General features: G+C 57.6%; 9 non-coding genes and 1 pseudogene across 9 annotated transcripts; 5 read left to right on the forward strand and 5 right to left on the reverse strand.

Annotated features, from left to right (window-relative positions):
* Positions 1–121: 121 nt before the first annotated feature.
* TRNAS-GCU (transfer RNA serine (anticodon GCU)) lies at positions 122–203 on the reverse strand. The gene has a single exon. It is a non-coding gene; the product is annotated as a tRNA-Ser (tRNA).
* A 405-nt stretch (positions 204–608) lies between these two features.
* TRNAM-CAU (transfer RNA methionine (anticodon CAU)) lies at positions 609–681 on the reverse strand. Its single transcript has one exon. It is a non-coding gene; the product is annotated as a tRNA-Met (tRNA).
* An 86-nt stretch (positions 682–767) lies between these two features.
* On the forward strand, positions 768–2,648 carry LOC141745972 (vitelline membrane outer layer protein 1 homolog; annotated as a pseudogene).
* On the forward strand, positions 885–966 carry TRNAS-GCU (transfer RNA serine (anticodon GCU)). Its single transcript has one exon. It is a non-coding gene; the product is annotated as a tRNA-Ser (tRNA).
* Positions 2,649–3,837: 1,189 nt separating the features above from the next.
* Positions 3,838–3,919, forward strand: TRNAS-CGA (transfer RNA serine (anticodon CGA)). Its single transcript has one exon. It is a non-coding gene; the product is annotated as a tRNA-Ser (tRNA).
* Positions 3,920–6,059: 2,140 nt separating this feature from the next.
* On the forward strand, positions 6,060–6,131 carry TRNAA-UGC (transfer RNA alanine (anticodon UGC)). Its single transcript has one exon. It is a non-coding gene; the product is annotated as a tRNA-Ala (tRNA).
* A 298-nt stretch (positions 6,132–6,429) lies between these two features.
* Positions 6,430–6,511, forward strand: TRNAS-UGA (transfer RNA serine (anticodon UGA)). Its single transcript has one exon. It is a non-coding gene; the product is annotated as a tRNA-Ser (tRNA).
* A 485-nt stretch (positions 6,512–6,996) lies between these two features.
* Positions 6,997–7,068, reverse strand: TRNAA-CGC (transfer RNA alanine (anticodon CGC)). Its single transcript has one exon. It is a non-coding gene; the product is annotated as a tRNA-Ala (tRNA).
* Positions 7,069–8,240: 1,172 nt separating this feature from the next.
* Positions 8,241–8,312, reverse strand: TRNAP-AGG (transfer RNA proline (anticodon AGG)). Its single transcript has one exon. It is a non-coding gene; the product is annotated as a tRNA-Pro (tRNA).
* A 1,529-nt stretch (positions 8,313–9,841) lies between these two features.
* TRNAP-AGG (transfer RNA proline (anticodon AGG)) lies at positions 9,842–9,913 on the reverse strand. Its single transcript has one exon. It is a non-coding gene; the product is annotated as a tRNA-Pro (tRNA).
* Between the last annotated feature and the right edge of the window lie 7,842 nt (positions 9,914–17,755).

Consider the following 17,755-nt stretch of genomic DNA (forward strand, 5'->3'; position numbering starts at 1 on the left):
CAGTGCTGTAGAGGCTGGCCCCGCTTCCTGACACCCCCCCATGTCGTCCTGCCCCAGGACTTCACGGCTCCGCTATGGCTCCGGGGCGCGGTGGGAGAACCCGGGGTGGCAGCAAAAGTCCCGACGAGGGTGGGATTCGAACCCACGCGTGCAGAGCACAATGGATTAGCAGTCCATCGCCTTCACCACTCGGCCACCTCGTCCTGCTCCGCACCGCGCACGGCCCCGCCCCTTCGCGCCGCCAACCAGCCTCACCTTTGCCCGCGCCGCCGGTAGCTGACGTCGGGCGACTGAGAGTACGGCCCGGGCAAGGCCCGGCGCCACGCTAGGTGCGAGGGTCCCAACCTCAAGCCTCAGAGAGGGCAGTGCTTTTTGCCGTCCCTTCTGGCTGGGAGTCGGGGGCGGGCCGCCATTTTGCTGCCTCGGACAGCCCCGCGGCTGCGTGAGGGGACTGTGCGGTGGCCCAGCCCCGTCCCCGCCATAGCCCACGCCTCCAGCCCTGCTCCTCGCCGCCGCCGCGAGGCGGCCCTGCAAAAAGGCCTGCCCCCTGTCCACGTCGCTGCCTCGCACTGGAGGGCTCCCCGCGCCAGGCGGGGCGGCAAAAGCACTGCCCTCTCTGAGGCTCGAACTCAGGACCTTCAGATTATGAGACTGACGCGCTGCCTACTGCGCTAAGAGGGCAACCACAAGCTACTCGGCTGCCGAGCCTCCAGCCAAAGATCCCGGTGAGGGCCGCGGGCCCGTCCCTCAGTGCGGCAGGCAGCCCCATGGCGCGCCGGGCGGGCCGTGACGTGCCCGGCGGGGCAGCGGGGGCCCGCCGTCAGGCTGGCAGCGGGGCCCCGCGCCGGCTAGCGAGGGGCGGGGCCGGAGGCGGCGCGGGGCAGGACGAGGTGGCCGAGTGGTGAAGGCGATGGACTGCTAATCCATTGTGCTCTGCACGCGTGGGTTCGAATCCCACCCTCGTCGGGACTTTTGCCGCAGTGAGGGTGGAGCTGGGGACCGCCCGGGCTGGCGTGTCCTGCGGGCGAGGCTGGCTCAAGCTCCTGCCTGGCACAGGGTGACTGCGGGCTTGACTCCCAGCGGGGCCTGAGCCCCGGGGGGGGGAATCTAGTAGCAAGTGCCTGGTCCACTGCATCCTCCCAAAGCGAAGAGGTCACCGGTGTCCCCACAGTAGCGTTTGACTTTGGCAAGAGGAAATGGAGAAGCCCAGAGGGAAGAAATTGAAGAAGCCATCTAAACGGGCAGCCAGGACCTGGCATGGAGGTGGCTGGAAGTCTCTTATTGGAGACTCATGGAAAAAAAAAAACAAACACTCAGAAATCCTTACAAGGGCTATTACTGCAGAAAACAGCTGTTAAGCAGTTAAGATAACCCTCTGAAAGAGGAGGGTGCAACCGGAAAGCTAAGTGGGACACGTGAATGGATCCCACGTAATGGACACCTTGGGGAGTGAGGGCAGAGAAGATGGAAGGGATTTCCATCAGAGGTGTTGGTGAACGTGCCTATTCATCTAACTCCAAAAAAAAAGAAAGAGAGCAAAAGGCAGAGTGCAAATCCCATCTTGCATACAGTAGGAGCCCAGAGGGGGAGAGGAAGGTGCCCCACGCCGCCCCGAGCTCTGGTTGGCACTGGGATGCCCAGTGGCTCTGGACGACCTGCCTGGAGAGGGACCCGGCAGAGGCATTAGCCCTCTCCTGCAGCTAATCCTGGCCATGTGACGAGCCCTGGCACTCTGGGAGGGTAACTGAGATGCTGCCAGGTCCCTCCTGCCAGCCCTGCTAAGTGTGAGAGCCCAATGGGCTGGCTGCAGGCATTGCAGCCGTGCCGGGGTACAGGTCCTGCTGCTGCTCGTGGGGTTTGGAGGTGCTGCAGAGCAGGGGCAGGAGCAGGACCTGGGTGGGAGGGAAGCCTTGGTCATCACTGTATCCAGCGGGGGACCCTGGGGAGCCTGGGCCTGGCTGGAGATGTGCCCCAAGGGCTCCTATGCCAGCAGCGTCAGATTCAAGGTGCAGCCTCTGCACCGCTGCCCACAGCTGGTCCAGGGACCCCTCTCCCATGGGGAGATAACCCCCCACTTCTGTTCCCTTGCAGGTAGAGCCGCCCTAGGGGGTGATGGAGGATGACGTGGCATTCAATGGGATTCAGCTGCACTGCTCCCATGTGTGGGACCCCAGTGGTGGCCACACAGCTGAGTCCCCAGAGTGGTAGGAGAGCCCCCAGCCTACCTGTCCCCTCCTCATGGCTGGAGAACCTCCTTCACAGCTCTCCCAGCTCTGAAGGGCTTGCATTCTCCTTCTCCCATATTCCCCAGCCTCAGCACCGACCTCCTTCTCTCTCCTGTATCTAGGTGGGGCTGCTGGTTGGAAGCCTGCTGGTGTCCCCACTGAGGATGCCTGGTGGGCTTCGCGCTGCAGGTCAGGTAACCCAGCGTGGGCTCCTGAGCAATGAAGTGGCCACCACTAGCACCCTTCACCTGCTCCGATGGGCATATCCTGGAGGGGTCGCAGTCCACCTGGGGCCAGCGGGGCAGCTGGAGCCCCCAGTGCCCCAAGGCAGTGTGCGGCATCCAGACATGGCAGGATCCTGCATGGGGGCTGAAGAGGGATGACACAACCCTGAATGATCTATGTCTCTTCTGCTGCCCATAACGAGCTCTGGAAACCCACTGCAGGACACCCGATTCCATGACCCAGCTTCACAGAAGCCTGTGCCCAGGGTCCCCTCTCCCAGGACCCCATGTCCACTGAGGTACCACCTTAGCCCTGGTACGCTCAGGGGGCACCTTCCCCTTGTCTCCATGGGCTCCATCATTGCACAAGTGCAAGTTCCCCAACACCTATTCTGCTTCCCAGAGACGCTCCCAAGTCCTTTCTGCCCCCACCCAGACTTCCAGGTATTCCCCAGCATCTCTAGGACTGTCCCTGTCCTACCCTGAAATGAGTTCTCAGTAAAAGCATGCACCCAGAGTGTGCCAGGGAATTTCTGTCATTGGGAGGGGACAAACCAGGGCAGAGAAGCGGGGAGCCATGGCCAGCCCTACCAGGACACAGGGATGCACAACCCATTGAAGGGGATGACTGAGAATTTATATCTGCATGAGGGACCACTGGAGACCCCTACTTGAGGCACAGATGCCCAGCTTGGGGCAGGGAGGAAGGCACCTCTAGGAGTTGAACCCAGGATCTCCTGTTTACTAGGCAGGCACTTTAGCCAGCTGAGCCATGGAGCCCACCTGCCCTCAGCTGTGAGGAGCTGTGGGCTGCCCCACAGCCACAGGGGGTGCTATGGCCACAGCCCCTGCCCATCTGCTGCCGCCCCACCACCAGGGTCACCCTGCAGAACCAATGGGCCTGGGCACAGGGTTGGGACCCTGGGGACAGGGAACATTCCTGTGTGTCATGCTAAGCTCAAAGCCCCAGTGACTGCGGGGTGTCCCTGGGAAATAAAAGTCAATGGCCAGGTCCGAAATGAGCTCTGTGCTGCCTGGGTGGTAGTGGCCAGTGGTGGGTGCCCAAAAGGAGGGCTAGTCCAGGAGCCGAACCCAAGACCTCTCACGCCCTTAGTGAGAAGCACGCCCCTAGATCAATGAGCCCCTGTGTGCAACTGCCTTGTCACCCCCAGAATGTGCTGGCCACCAGGGTGCTGGGGGGCCCAGGTGCCACTTTTCAGGGATGGGCCCTGCCGTCAGGCCCTGGGGAGCACAGCAGGGCTGAGCGTGTGTGCAGGGATGCACTAGCCACCCTGGAGACTTTCCTGCTTCCCAAGAAGACAGGGGGCACTCAGGGAATGACGGTCTGGGCACGGGCCAGGTGTACCTGCTGGGCATCAACGGTGGGGGCTGTGATGGCCGAGGGGTGAAGGCGTTGGATTCGAAATCCAATAGGGTTTCCCTGCGCAGGTTCGAATCCTGCTCACAGCGAGAGATTGTTTTACCCACTGCTGTGTGAGCTAGGGGCCTGGGCCTGGGGCAGCAGGGGACAGGGGCAGGAGAAGACTGGAGTCCGCGGCAGCCCCAGCTCTCCACCTCGCTACCGCGCCAGGAAGCCTGCTCCCAGGCAGAGTGAAGTAATGAAGGGCAAGAGCTGTGGACCACTTACCCCGGGGCCAGGTGAAATCCTCCCTTGTGAGGTGGGACCACCCAGGGTCGTGGGTGGGGCTGGGGACCCACAGCAAAGCCATGGGGTATCAGTTGTGTGTTTCTCTGCAGTTGCTTTTACCAGTGTGCTGTGGGCCAGGTGGGACCCACACCAAACACAGGGCTGAGAGGCCAAGGGGAAAAGCTGGGGAGCCCCATGCAGGCTTGGGGTATGGTCCCACCTTCAGGTGTGGGAGGACCTGGGTCCAACTCCCAGAGGAGTCCTCCCTTTGGGCAAAGCCTGCCCTGCTTTTGTGTGGGGAGTACACAGCTCATCTGGGGTCAGCTGTTGGCTTTCATCCCCTTGTTCCCTCTGACAGTCACTTCAGGGTTTGGCTGGGCAGGGCGAGTAGGGCAGCTCCCTCTCTAGGGTGTCCTGGCATGGAGTGTGGGCACCCACTATGTCCACCATGCACCACTGCTGTCCCCCCAGTCCTGGGACAGCCATGCCCATAGGCAGCCCCAGGGCCTTTCTGTGGGGCCTGGGGGCCAACCTGCCAGCCCTGCAGCGAGCAGCGAGGGGGCTTTGGGGAGGCAAAAGTACATGGAGATGCTGGGGGTTGAACCTAGGGCCTCTTATATGCAAAGCATGCACTCTCCCACAGAGCTACATCCCCTCTGTGGGCAATGATGTGCCCAGGGGTCTCCACTGACCCCCATGGACCAGCCGTCCCCATGGCCACTGGGGCCAGGGCAATTATGTGCTGTGGCCACCTCTAAACGCTGGCCCCACATCCTGGGGGGGGTCTTCCCTGCTCCAGGCTGTGCCAGGGTCAAAAGGCAGTATCAGCCACCCTCACCAACCCCAAAGATTGTGTGGGAGAAATGGTGGGAGTGGACTGTGGTGCACCCCAGCTTGTTGGTCCAGTGGTACCTGGTGCAGAAGGGTCGGTGCCATGCCCTGGCTGGGCACATCCCTGTGAGCAGGATGGACCCCCAAGATCCATCAGTGCATGACCCAAGGTTCTGTTTTTGGGGTCAGGGTCCTTGGGGCAGAGTAGGATGGGCAGTGGGACAGGGGTGGGGCAGGAAGGGGACTTGCTGTCTTGTTAAGAGTGTAAGTCTGATATGTGGCTGAGGGAAGTCCTCCCATTGAGTCACGAGGTTCAGAAAGGACCCCCTTGCTTTCTAAACTCCTTCTCAGAGGGGAGTCTAGGTGTGGCTATGTCCAGTCTTACTCCCAGACTTGGTCAATGGTTTATGTCTAAAGGACATAAGTACATTAGCCACTTAGTCAGAGTCAACATTTGCCTGTTTCAGAGCCCTGTCAAGGACTTTCACTGAGACAGTTTTGGAAGCTGGAAAGTTGGAAAGATAAATGATTTATTAAGGCAGCAGATATAACAAATTTGGAATTGCCATTGATAAATACACTTACTGCAGAAATCAAGCTTGAGTTAATAGTTCAGTGCTTTTGTTAACGATGTTTTGGTGGGTAACATCTGGTGTAGTCAGAGGCACAAGTCTTCCCAAAGAGGTGTCCCTGCTTGGGGAAGGGAGAGGTCTAGGCCCATTCCAGTAGTTGGAACTCTCACCTTCAAACTGGAGGATTCTAAACGCCAGATTTATACTTTTAGCGAGGTGGGACTAAGTCATTTATTGCGTGCCAACTAACTCTTAACAAGACTTGTGTTCGGTACAGAGGCACGGTTGCTCTCCCACTGTTTTTGAAATAACATCGGGCTGTGATGCCTCTGCCTCACACCAGGTGTCACTCAGCTGATCTGAGCCATCTGTCCTGGTGGTCTTGGCAAGATAAGGAGAGTATGCAGCTCTCGCTCGGTCCCTGGTGCTTATCGGTGCTTACCAGTGCAAGATAAGCATGTAGCTTAACTTTTCTCAAGTCAGATTCACAACGACTCCATATTGACACAGACAAACCTGGTAACTCGCCACACTTGGCCAAGCATCCTCCCCACAGCCAGGGGATGTAGCTCAGCGGGAGAGCGCTTGCTTTGCATGTAAGAGGCCCTGGGTTCAACCCCCAGCATCTCCATGTTCTTTTTTCCCCCCAAACCCCTTGTTTTCCAGGGCTGCATTGGAGCGTGCTTCCCTTTGGCGCCTGCCCTGTGGCCAGGCTCTCTGCTCTGCTGCACCTGGATTTTTTCCCAGCCATGGGTGAATACCCCAGGATGTCCCCTTTTTGCAACCCTTGCATGTGTGGATACTGGGGCTGCCAGGAGGAGCTGGGGCTGTGCAGGTGGTCCTGCACCAGGCTGGGAAGTATTTTTTTCCCCAGAGACAGAGCCCAGAGCAAAGGTGGGGTGCCCCCACCCGAGGGTGGAAAGTGTGGGGCTGTGATGGCCGAGGGGTGAAGGCGTTGGACTTGAAATCCAATAGGGGTTCCCTGCGCAGGTTCGAATCCTGCTCACAGCGACTGATTTTATCCATAGCAGGGATGAGGTGGGGGCCAGGGTAGTCTCTCCCTACGGGAACCCAGAGCTGGAGAGCAGTGTCCCAGGCAGCTGCCCTTCTCCTGTGGTGGGCTGGTGGGGCCATACCCTTGGTTCAATTCCTGGCACAGCTAGGATTTTGGGCACAGATCGGGTGACACTGCCTGGGACAGGTAGCATGAACAGCTCAGCCATAGTCTCCTCTGCTGGGAAGGTTCCACCCCTCCAAGGGAGCGAGATGCCGCCTGATGGGGCTAAAACATGGCTCAGCCATGGGCATAGCTGTCTCTCAGGGATGACCAAGCAAGGCCCTGCTGCCACCTCTTCCCTGGTGGGCAGCTCTGCCTGAGGACCACAGGGCAGGCTTGCGGGCACACACAATCTTTTGAGAAGATGCCTTCCAGAGGCAGAAGTAGAGTTTATCGCTACTGTCCCTTGGAAGGGGTGGGCTTAAGGAGGCAAAAAGCTTGGAGATGCTGGGGATTGAACCCAGGACCTCTTACATGCGAAGCAAGCGCTCTTCCACTGAGCTACATCCCCCACCTGGTAGAGACAGTCCAAGGGGGTCCTCTTGACTGTCCAGTCACTCTTGACTCTATGGCTTTTGGAGCTAGGGCACTTACAGCCTATGGCCATGTCCAGGTGCCAGCCCTGCAGCCAGGGCAGAGCAAGGGGCACCTGTGAAGATCCATTAGGGATAAAAAGAGCTTTCTAAGGTCCCATCCCAGCCCATCCAGTTCTCTAAGTACTGTAGGCCAAGAAGGGGGTACCTGCCCCTTGCAGTGTTCTTCCTCATTGGTCTAGGGATATGATTCTCGCCTCAGGTGAGAGAGGCACCGGGTTCAACTCCTGTACAAGTTCTCCGTTTGGACACCAGCCTTGCTCAGCTGGTGGCATCAGCCCAGTGGGACCAGGGCCAGGGTGGCAGGAGGACACCAGTGCCTGGTGCAGTGGGGACGGACAAAGTGTTTAGCATGGGCACGTCCCCACGGCCAGGATCTCTATCCTGCAACAATGGGGACAGTGGCGTGCAGCCACTGGTGGCCTGGTTTTGGGGCAGAGCAGGGTGAGCAGTGGGCCATTGGGGCAGTGGCGGGAGGTGAGGGGAGATGGCCAGGCCCCCACCCTTCCCCATGCATAGGGGATGTAGCTCGGTGGGAGAGCACTTGCTTTGTGTATAAGAGGCCCTGGGTTCAGCCCACAGCTTTTGCCTCCCCAGACCCCCTCCCTGATAGCTGTGGGGCTGGCAGAGCAGAGCTCCCCAGACCTCACAGAAAAGCTCTGGGACTGCCTGCGGGCACACCTGGCGTGAGGATCCCACCTGGCACCTGTGGGCAGCAAGAAAATGCCCACAGCCCTTTACCTTCCCTCTCTGTGAGGTGTGAGGGTACCTTCTGCCCATTCCCAAGGGGCTTTGGGATGAATGTTGATGTTTGCAGGAGTTGCCGACCTCACCTTGTCCCTGCAGGGGCTGTGCCTAGCAGTGCACAAACTTAAACATAGGAAGTTCCATCTAAACACGAGGAGGAACTTTGAGGCTATAAGAGCACTGGCACAGGCTGCCCAGAGAGGTGGTGGAGTCTCTGGGATCTACGTAGGGCATATGGGCACATGGTTTCCCTTCCGAAGGGGGCTCAGGGTCTTTCTTGGGGTGAACGCCAGTGGAGGGGGGAGCAGCTGGGCAGGAGGAGGGCGGTGGGTGCCCAAAAGGAGGGCTCGTCCGGGAGTTGAACCCGGGACCTCTCGCACCCTAAGCGAGAATCATACCCCTAGACCAACGAGCCATGGTGCACCCTTTGCACCTCACCCACCTGCTGTCCCAGGGAGCCCCACAGCCCCACACACTGCACGGGCCAACCTCATGCACAGTACAGGTGGTGGCTACCCCACACTGCTGCCTTCTGGCCATCAGCTACCCCAGGTCTCCTGGGGACGTGGCGCAGGGTCATGAATGGCTCTCGCTCAGCAACTCACCAAAATGCTACACGCCCCCACACACCACTCACATCAATGGCTGCTTCCTCACCTCTCCTGCCTCTGCAAAACCTGCAAAACTACAGGGGACGCTGTCACCCTCCTGCCCTGGGGCCATCACAAGCCCTGCCTGAGGCATTGCTGGGGGTGACTCAGATGGGGAGCAGAGCACGGTCCCTCGTGCAGGAGCCACGCAGAAGCTGCAGGGATGGAATTCCCCTGACTCCCACCTCAGCTCCCTTGCCTGGGCACCCACCAGGACACCAGGGAAAATCTCTCGCTATGAGCAAATCTGCACACGTTATGCCTATTGGATTTCAAGGCCAACACCTTCACTCCTCGGCCACCACAGCCCCAGCCCTTGCCAACTGGGAGGGACACCTGCCCCCCGCCCAGGGCACCCCCTGCTCCCCTCTGGGCACCCTGCTCTCCAGGGAAGCGGGAAAGTCTCCAGGGTGGCCGGTGCCTCCCTGCACACACCCTCAGCCCTACTGTGCTCCTCAGGGCTTGGCAGCAGGGACCATCCCTGAAAAGGGGCTCCTGGGGCCCCCCAGCGCCACAGTGCCTGGCACAGGCTGGCGGTGCCCAGGCACCTGCGCATCACGGCCTAGGGGTCCCGGGCTCTACTCCTGGACAAGCCCTGCTTTGGGCCACTCACCGCTGGGCACAGCCCCTGCAGGGATGGGGCACACTATCCAACCACAACTCAGCCGCCTGTCCCCTCTGCTGGCAGTGGCCAAAAGCAAGGCTTGTCCAGAAGTCCTGGGCTGCGTCAAGAAGAGTGTGGCCAGCAGGTCGAGGGAGGTCATCCTCCCCCTCTGCTCTGCCCTGGTGAGACCACATCTGCAGTACTGGGTCCAGTTCTGGGCTCCCCAGTTCAAGAAGGACAGGGAACTGCTGGAGAGGGGACAGCAAAGGGCTACCAAGATGATTAGGGGACTGGAACACCTCTCTTATGAAGACAGGCTGAGGGATTTGGGTCTTTTTAGTCTGGAAAGAAGATAACTGAGGGGGGATCTTAGCAACACTTATAAATACTTCAAGGGTGGGTGTCAGGAGGATGGGGCCAGTCTTTTTTCAGTGGTGCCCAGCAAGAGGACAAGAGGTAACAGGCACAAACTTGAACATAGGAAGTTCCATCTAAACACGAGGAGGAACTTTGAGGCTATAAGAGCACTGGCACAGGCTGCCCAGAGAGGTGGTGGAGTCTCTGGGATCTACGTAGGGCATATGGGCACATGGTTTCCCTTCCGAAGGGGGCTCAGGGTCTTTCTTGGGGTGAACGCCAGTGGAGGGGGGAGCAGCTGGGCAGGAGGAGGGCGGTGGGTGCCCAAAAGGAGGGCTCGTCCGGGAGTTGAACCCGGGACCTCTCGCACCCTAAGCGAGAATCATACCCCTAGACCAACGAGCCATGGTGCACCCTTTGCACCTCACCCACCTGCTGTCCCAGGGAGCCCCACAGCCCCACACACTGCATGGGCCAACCTCATGCGCTGTGCACGCAGGGGCTGCCCCATGCTGATGCCCTCTCCCTCCCCTCTGCTCTCCACCCCTCACCTCCCTCACCTCACACACGCAGAAGGAAAACGGACACCTGCGCCACTCCACTCACCATCCTCAGAAAATTACGCTGCCCCACCTACCTCACCCATACAAACTCTGGAAAATATCACCGTGCCGCCTGGGACCCTCCTACCTTCTCCACCCCTCCCTCACCTTCTCCTTCCTACACCCTTGTCCTGAAAACTGAGAAAGTCTCCACCCTTCACAGTGCATCGCCCAGACACACTCTGCTCCACAGGGCATGATGGCAGGGCCCGGACACAAAAAGCGGCACCCGGCCTTCCGGGACTTTACTGATCCCCCCGCCAGTACCTGCCACAGCCTGCACTTTGCGGTTTCTGGGCCCAGGGGTATGGCTGGCGCTTAGGCTACGCAAGGTCCCGCGCTCTACTCCTGGACAAGACCTGCTTTGGGCCACTCACCGCTGGGCACAGCCCCTGCAGGGATGGGGCACACTATCCAGCCACAACTCGGCCGCCTGTCCCCTCTGCTGGGACAGTTCTGCTGCTGCCAGGAGCAAGGTGCTGCCCCATGGGGCAAAGAGACACGGCTCAGCCATGGCCAGGGCTCGGCCCCTCCTGGGTGGGGAAGGGGCAGCGGGGCACAGCAGAGCAGGACGGTGCTGCCACCTTGTCCCTGGTGGGCAGCTCTGCCTGTGGGCTGAGTGCAGAAAAACATGTTGCGAGTCTGCCCACAGCTGTCCTCCCAGTCCCAGTCCCCTTGCCGGCCTGCCGCCACCTAAGGGACACCCACTGTCTGCAAACCCCTGAAGCCCAATGTCAGCAGCTCTGCAGGGCTGGGGAAGGAAACAGCAACTGGGATTTTCTGGGAGAAATGAGAAAGCCAGGTAGAAGGGCAACATTGGTTCTGGGGGATGCCCCATGGAAGGCAGAAATGGTGCTGCAAAGCACTGGCCATTTTAACCACTGCAATGGCCAGGGATGTGGTTTTGAGGAGGAAAACCACCGGAGACAGTGGGAATTGGAGATGCTGGGTACTAACACCCTGAATTCACCTCCAGCTTCTGGCTCCATGGACCAGGGATGGCAAGAGGGACCTCCTTGCTCCTAGAGTGTGCCAAGAGCTGTGTGGGCACCAGAGACTGGGGATGTAATCAATTGCAGCATACCAGCACATTGGTCTAGAGGTATGATTCTCCCTCTGGATGTGAGAGGTCCTGGGTTCAACTCTTGGACAAGCCATCCTTTTGGGGGCAGCCACCTTCCCCAGCGGCACAAGGGACCATGGCGTAACCAGGGCACAGCAACGGCAGAGGTGTGCAGAACAGTGGGTTCGATCCCATGTCCTAACCGGCATGTCCCTGTGGGCAGGATGGACCCCTAAGAGCCATCAGCGAGATGCTGCTGGGTGTTTGGGCAGGGAAGCAGATGGAGGAAGGGGTGGGAAAGGGCAGTTGGAAGCAGCACTGGGCATGGTATAGCAGAGTGGGTACTGCGAGCAGCGTGTGCCCTGAGGGTCTGTTTCTGGGGTCAGGGTGCTGCACGTAGAGCAGGGTGACCACTGTGCAGAGAGGCAGCAGTGGGGTGTGAGGGGAGTTGGCCAGGCCCATAGTCTTGCCCATGCTTAGTGGGAGAGCGCTTGCTTTGCATGTAGGAGGCCCTGGGTTCAACCCCCAGCATCTTTATGTCCTTTTGCATCCCCAAAAAAAACAGAGCAGGGCAGTGGGTGTCTAAAAGGAAGGCTTGTCCAGGAGTTGAACCTGGGACCTCACACACCCCTAAGCAAAAAATCATAGCCCTAGACCAACAAGCCAGGATGTGGGACTGTGCCCCAGGAGAGCTCCTGTCCCCCACAGCCCCATAGGGTCCCTGTCCCAGCCCTGCCTGTGTGCCAGCACAAGTACAAGGGAGAGCAAGGAGTTCCCTGTGCCCAGGAGCTGCTGATACCAGGGGTTGGGGACCTCCTCCCCAGTGGATGTCCACCTTTGGCAGCTGGCATGGCTGGAGGGTGCTACGGAGCTGTGTTTGATCCTTGGCGTTTTAGCCTCCCTGCTGGGTGGCAATGACTGAGCAGGGGTTGGTCCCCTACCCAGCTCCCCTTCCCAGCGCTGGGGTTGAGCCAGGCCAGGAGGAGATAAATGGAGTGGGGTGAGCACTGGATGTCACCGGCACTTGCTGCACCAGGGCGTTGCTCCTGGCCACTCTGTCCCTCAGTGTGTATCATGCACCTCTCAAAAAACTGAAGACTTTGGGGGTGCCTGAGCCCTCAGAAGCTGCACTGAGATTGTTTGGGTTGGTCTTGTGCACTCATGGGTGAGCCGGGCAGGCAGGTGATGTCACGGGGACCCTCAGGGTGCTGGTGTTAGCAGCCAGACAGAGAGCCGAGACAGATGCAGTCACCTCGGGGCAGTGCGGGGACGGAGGGCAGCTGTCAGGGCTCTGCCAGGGAAAGGGGAAGGGGGCAGCATGTGCCTGCAGGGGCTGGGGCCTCAAAATCCAGCTGGTGCTGGTAGGGAAGGTGTTGGGCTCTCTGTGCCAGGGGCCTGGGTCGGTCAACAATGAGGGTGCTCCCAGTGGCAGATAGAGAAGTATTTGGGGGCTGGAGTACGCCAGACCTGGGGCAGCGGTGTGGGGCATGGGAGGAGAGGGTAGGCAGAGGGTCAGATGTGTTGGGGGGCACCCCACAGCTGAGGGCAGGTGGGCACCATGGCTCAGCTGGTTAAAGTGTCTGTCTAATAAACAGTTGAAAGAGTGGTGCCTGGGCCTGCAGGCTGTTTTTCCTCCCTGCCTCAAGCAGGGGGCTCTGCTGGCAGTTTCTGCCCTGTTGGAGCCTCCCCAACCCCTCAGTCCCACCAGCCCCACTTGGTCGAAGGATTTTCCTTCTGACACCTTTCCCTGGGCAGCTCACACTGGAGACATGACCCAAACTATCTCCAGACCCCAAGGGATTTGGGAAATAAAGAGGTATGCTGGCTAGACCCCCACCATCTTCCACATTAATTTGCACAACTGCTGCTGAATCCAGCAGGAAAACCCTCTGGACATATGTTGAGGGAGGGTGGATGGGTGATGGTGATGTGATGGAGACGTGCAACAAAGCCTGGGAGACACAGAATTTTATGTCAAAAACAAATGCCACCTTGCCCTTTGCCATCCTCTGAATACAGGGACTGAAGGGAGCATGGAGAGGGGCAAATGAATCGCAAACACCTGCTTGCTGCCCTGCACCAGGCTGATGGGTAGCTGGCTGCCATGGCCAGGCAGATGGGCTGCCAAGGCTCTGCCTGCCCAGCCTGGCTCCCCAGAGGACACCTGAAAGGACCAGTCGCAGCTCTGCAGCCTTTGGTCAAAAAGGGGAAAAATATTCCCCAAAACAATGGGAACAGAAGGTGCTGAGGGGGCTGAGGGGGGAAGGTGATAGACTTCTAATACGTTGTGGTCTGCATGTGTGGGTTCAAATCCCACCATTGTTGCGACTCTGGGTTTTCCCCAAGCAGTGTGAGCCTTTCAGCCCCCAGTATGGCCAGCTTCCTTTTGCCTCTCTCTGTTTTGATTGTGCATGTTAAATACACGTCTGCCTCTGGATCGCTGTTCCCACCTGACAAACCTGCTCCCTGTTGGTCAGGGACCTGTGTTGCCCTTCTGCGCAATGTGCTGGGCTCCATGCTCCTGTGCAGGAGCAGGGTACTGTGCCCCATTCCCTGAGCGCTCCTGCCAGCCAACTGTGTGCTCTCCAGGAGGCAAAGCACCAAACCATGGGCACGGAAGGTCAGCAATGTGCTGGCCAGGCAGCACTGTGGGCACACCCTGAGCCTGGGCACTGCTTTTTTCCCCTTCTGCTCTGTCAACCAGTTTATTCCTTTCTGCATCTCATACACAAGCCCTGGGCATCCCTGTCACGCCAGTGGAAGCCAAAAGCCAACCTGGAAAAAGCTGTGCCTTGCTGAGACATCGCCATGTCCTAGAGGTGCTTTCTCGAGGATGGCATAGCTGCTGTGTATTGGAAGTTCCCTCCTGTGTCTGCAGCAGTGCTTGCAGTGGAGGTTCCCATGGCAGGGGGGTTGGAACAAGGTGATCTTTAATTGTCCCTTCCAACGGAAACCATTCTCCAATTCTATGATTCCTGGGGAGAGGAGAGGGTGAACTACTGCAAGATGAAGAGGAAAGAGGCAAAAAGACCCGCCTGCTGGGAGGTTTTTGATTGCTGAAATCGTGATCTTGCAGAGAGGGAAGCCTTGCATTTCTCAGAGCATGTCTGTGCTTTGATGCAGCTGGGGAAACACGTTGTGCCAGCCTTGCAGGTGTCTTCCCTGCTCCTGCTCCTTTGTTCCGTGGATGAGGATGTGGCCAAGCAATGCTGTGGCTTGGAGGCAAGGCAAGGACGCTCAGGCTTAGCTGCCCACGCTGAAAGCCCTGCACTGGCTTTTTGACCTTCCCTGGGGCCGCATTTCCTTCCTGCACCTTGGGGAGATGCCCCTGGGAACAAGCTGGGAGCTGCTTCCCTCTCCTGAGCCAGAAATGGTGATCGGGCTGCAGGGTAACACCAGCCCTGTCCCTTCCTGCTGCCATGGGGCACTGTGGTGCTTGGCCAGCTCTGCTGCCCTGGGAAAGGGGGATATCTGCGCCTGAACAGCCAGGCACCCTGCAAGAAGGATGCAGGGGATTTCTTGTGGAAAAGGCATGGGTTTTGGTGTACAGGGGTTAGAGCCCTGGAGGAACACCAGCTTGCAGATGGAGACTGTGTCCATGCCAGCACATGCCTGCCTCTGCCCTGGTGTGTGGTGACAAGGCCTCCTGGGGGGGATGTGCCAGCCTTGGTGACGCCATGGAGCATCAGCCCACCCAGGGACCTGACAATTATAGGGGACATGTGGCGGCATGAAACTGGATCATCTGCAGCCCCAGGGCGGCACATGGCAGCCGGAGCCTGTCTCTCCCCAGCGGCACTGGCCGGGCTCTGCTCCCAGGGCTGCACACAGTGGCCCTGAAGCACCCCCGAGTCTGCCCCGGCAAGCGCACAGGCAGCCAAGGATGCTCTGCGGCTGCAGTGGAGGGGCAGCTGCCCGGGTGGGTCTGTCTGCCTCAGGATGCTGCCTCCTGGCACTGGGGTGTCCCGCTTGCCCATCAGCTGCCTGGGAGTGGTCCCTGCATGTCATACTGCTGGCAGGTCAGGTGTGGGCCTGGGGCGAGCCCTGGGTGAGAGTGCTGGATGCAGGTGTTCCTTGGAGATGGGATGCAGTGGGTCTGTTGCTGCTGCAAAATGTGCCTTTGCCTTTGGCTTTCAGAAGAAATTTTGGGGCCAGGGCAAGCTTCCACCCTCCAACTGGTCTCAGAGGCATCTAGCCCCTGGGTTGTTGGAAATAAAAATGCAGAACAGTGCAACTGGAGTTGCAAAGTGCTGCTGGGGCTGGTGATGCAAAGGGAAACACAGTAAGTGTTGGTCCAGGGCCATATTTCTCCTTGTGCCCTTATCTGCAGGAAGAACCAAAGCTTAGATGGCCCCACGTCTTGGATCCAGGATGTGCAGAAGTTAAAAAAATGGGTCTCACATGTTTGTTTTGGTGAAATTTCCTCGGATTTGTTGTTCCTTCAGAGAAAGCCATGTCTTAAGTAGAAAGTGCTCATTCCCCAAAATGAATATAGGTTGGAAAATCCAGTCTTTGTCTTTCTCCCAAATACCTGCATTTGCAGGAAGAGCTCTTTCCCATATGGTTTTTCTTTGTTTCAATCTCATTTATTACACAAATCTGATTATTTTAAATTCCTGACACATGCCTTTTGTTTCTCTTGTCCCCTTCTCCAAGCAAAGGACTTGTTTCAGTACACAGATCCACTCACATTCAGTGACATGCTGTCTCTAATTGCTCCTGTGCATCCATGGATATTATTCTGGGATGCAATGCTTCAATGTGAGCAGAACCTCAAGCACTTAAACTGGGTTGCAAAACTGAAACACACAGTGAGGCTGCAAATCAGAAGATCCTCGCCTGTGTCTGTAAACCTGGAAGAGAGTCCCTCAGGAAGGGCTGTTTTCCCCAGGATCACGTGAGAGCACAGAGGCACAAAAAAAAGATAGAAGATGATTGGTGAAGGGGAAGAAACCCTGACTGACAGAAGAAGAGTTTAATTCTTAGGCTGTGGGTCCAAGGTGCACCTGTGGCATCATTTTGTTCTCCAAGAGCGGTGCAAGAAACAGAAAGGTAAAGCTTAAAACAAAGCCTCATCTTTTCCTGCTCACCAAATTGCCACTTAGGAGGTTGTGATGAACCCACAGCCTCCTACCTTACTCCAGCAGGCTGGAAGGTTGCTTCTGGCTGAAGCACGTGTCCTCTGCTGCACCTTGGAAAAGCTGATTTCCTCTTTCTCCTTCCAGAATTATGTTAAAAATAGCTGGGCTTGATCCCAGCCCCTCTGAAAGGCTTTTTTTCCCTTGCAGGCAGGGCAGGAAGGAGTCACTAGGGACAGTTCAGTGCTATCAACAGTGCCTCTACAAGGCCAAGTCACCCTAGGAACTAAAATAACCCCAGAAATCCTACAAAGCATATCTTTGGCAGTAATGCTGACAACCCACAGCCCCACACATGCATAGTACATGTGCCCTGGTACTACCACGGTTTATTCCAGGGCAGAAGATATTTGTGCCTTCATCTGGGCTCTGCTGGCGTGAAATGAGAAGTCATCTTCAAATTTTCTTTGCCCCTAGAGCCTGATGGCTCATTCCCCTGCTTGGGACCATGTCAGCAACTCCGTCTCCCCAATGTGCAGGTGATTCATGTTTAAGTGCAGGTTGGTATTTTTGTGACTCCCTGGCTGTTTAGCAGCTAACAGGCTTTCAGCAGAGCAATCTGGTGTCATGTCGCAGCCTGTAATTAAAAATGTCTTGACGATGTCACTCCATCACAAGGAAGAATAGCTGTGAACTTCTGTCTCACTGCTGTTAGCATATCCAAAGAGCAGGATGGAAAGGCTTTTGGACTCGGAAGTCAGCTCACTGTGCAAAATTAGTAAGTTTTAGTGTGTGTCACCTTCAAGGAGTGGACTCCAGAGCCCATGGTTACTTTGCTTTTAAAATTTGATGTGCTGTCCAAGCAGAATTCATACCCCAGACATGAGGAATAAAATCAAAAAAAGGCAAAATCCTCTAAGCGGATCCAAAAGCATAATAATTTGGTCATGCTGGGCTAGCTCAAGTCCCTGCGTCTGCGTCTTTAGCACCTGGGCAGATGGGGCAGCAGAAATGTCCCTCTGGCATTTTTCTCCCAGCTGTGCATGGTCCCCCAGCGCCCTCACCCCTGCAGCCCCCCTTGGTTTTCCCGCCATCAATGAGACCGCCGTCGCAGGGTTTACCTTCAGATGTGTGTTTCTCATGTTCAGCCTAAACCCCTGAGCTCACCTCAGGTGCACTGGGGAGCTGAATCGGTTGTGCTCGGAGGAAGGTGGGAAGTGATGTGCCTGTCCTAAATTCTGCTGAAACACTCTCCTGCCTCATGGCGTAAGACCTAAAATGTACTATGGCCTTAGGAAGCATGGTAATTAATGCCTGTAGCCTGAATCATTTCAATCTTACTCAATATTAAATGGAAGCAAAACATGACAGATGAAAGAGGGAACTGTTTAATCAGCCGGGGGAGCTTTCCAGGAGAAAACTGCTGGTTGTTGGGGAGTTTCAGGTGGAAGGTATGCACCTGCTCCCCCAGGGGCCGGAGCACCCTATAAAATCCTGACGGGCC

This window comes from Larus michahellis, chromosome 7 (assembly GCF_964199755.1).
Source record: "Larus michahellis chromosome 7, bLarMic1.1, whole genome shotgun sequence".
Classification (NCBI taxonomy): Eukaryota; Metazoa; Chordata; class Aves; order Charadriiformes; family Laridae; genus Larus; species Larus michahellis.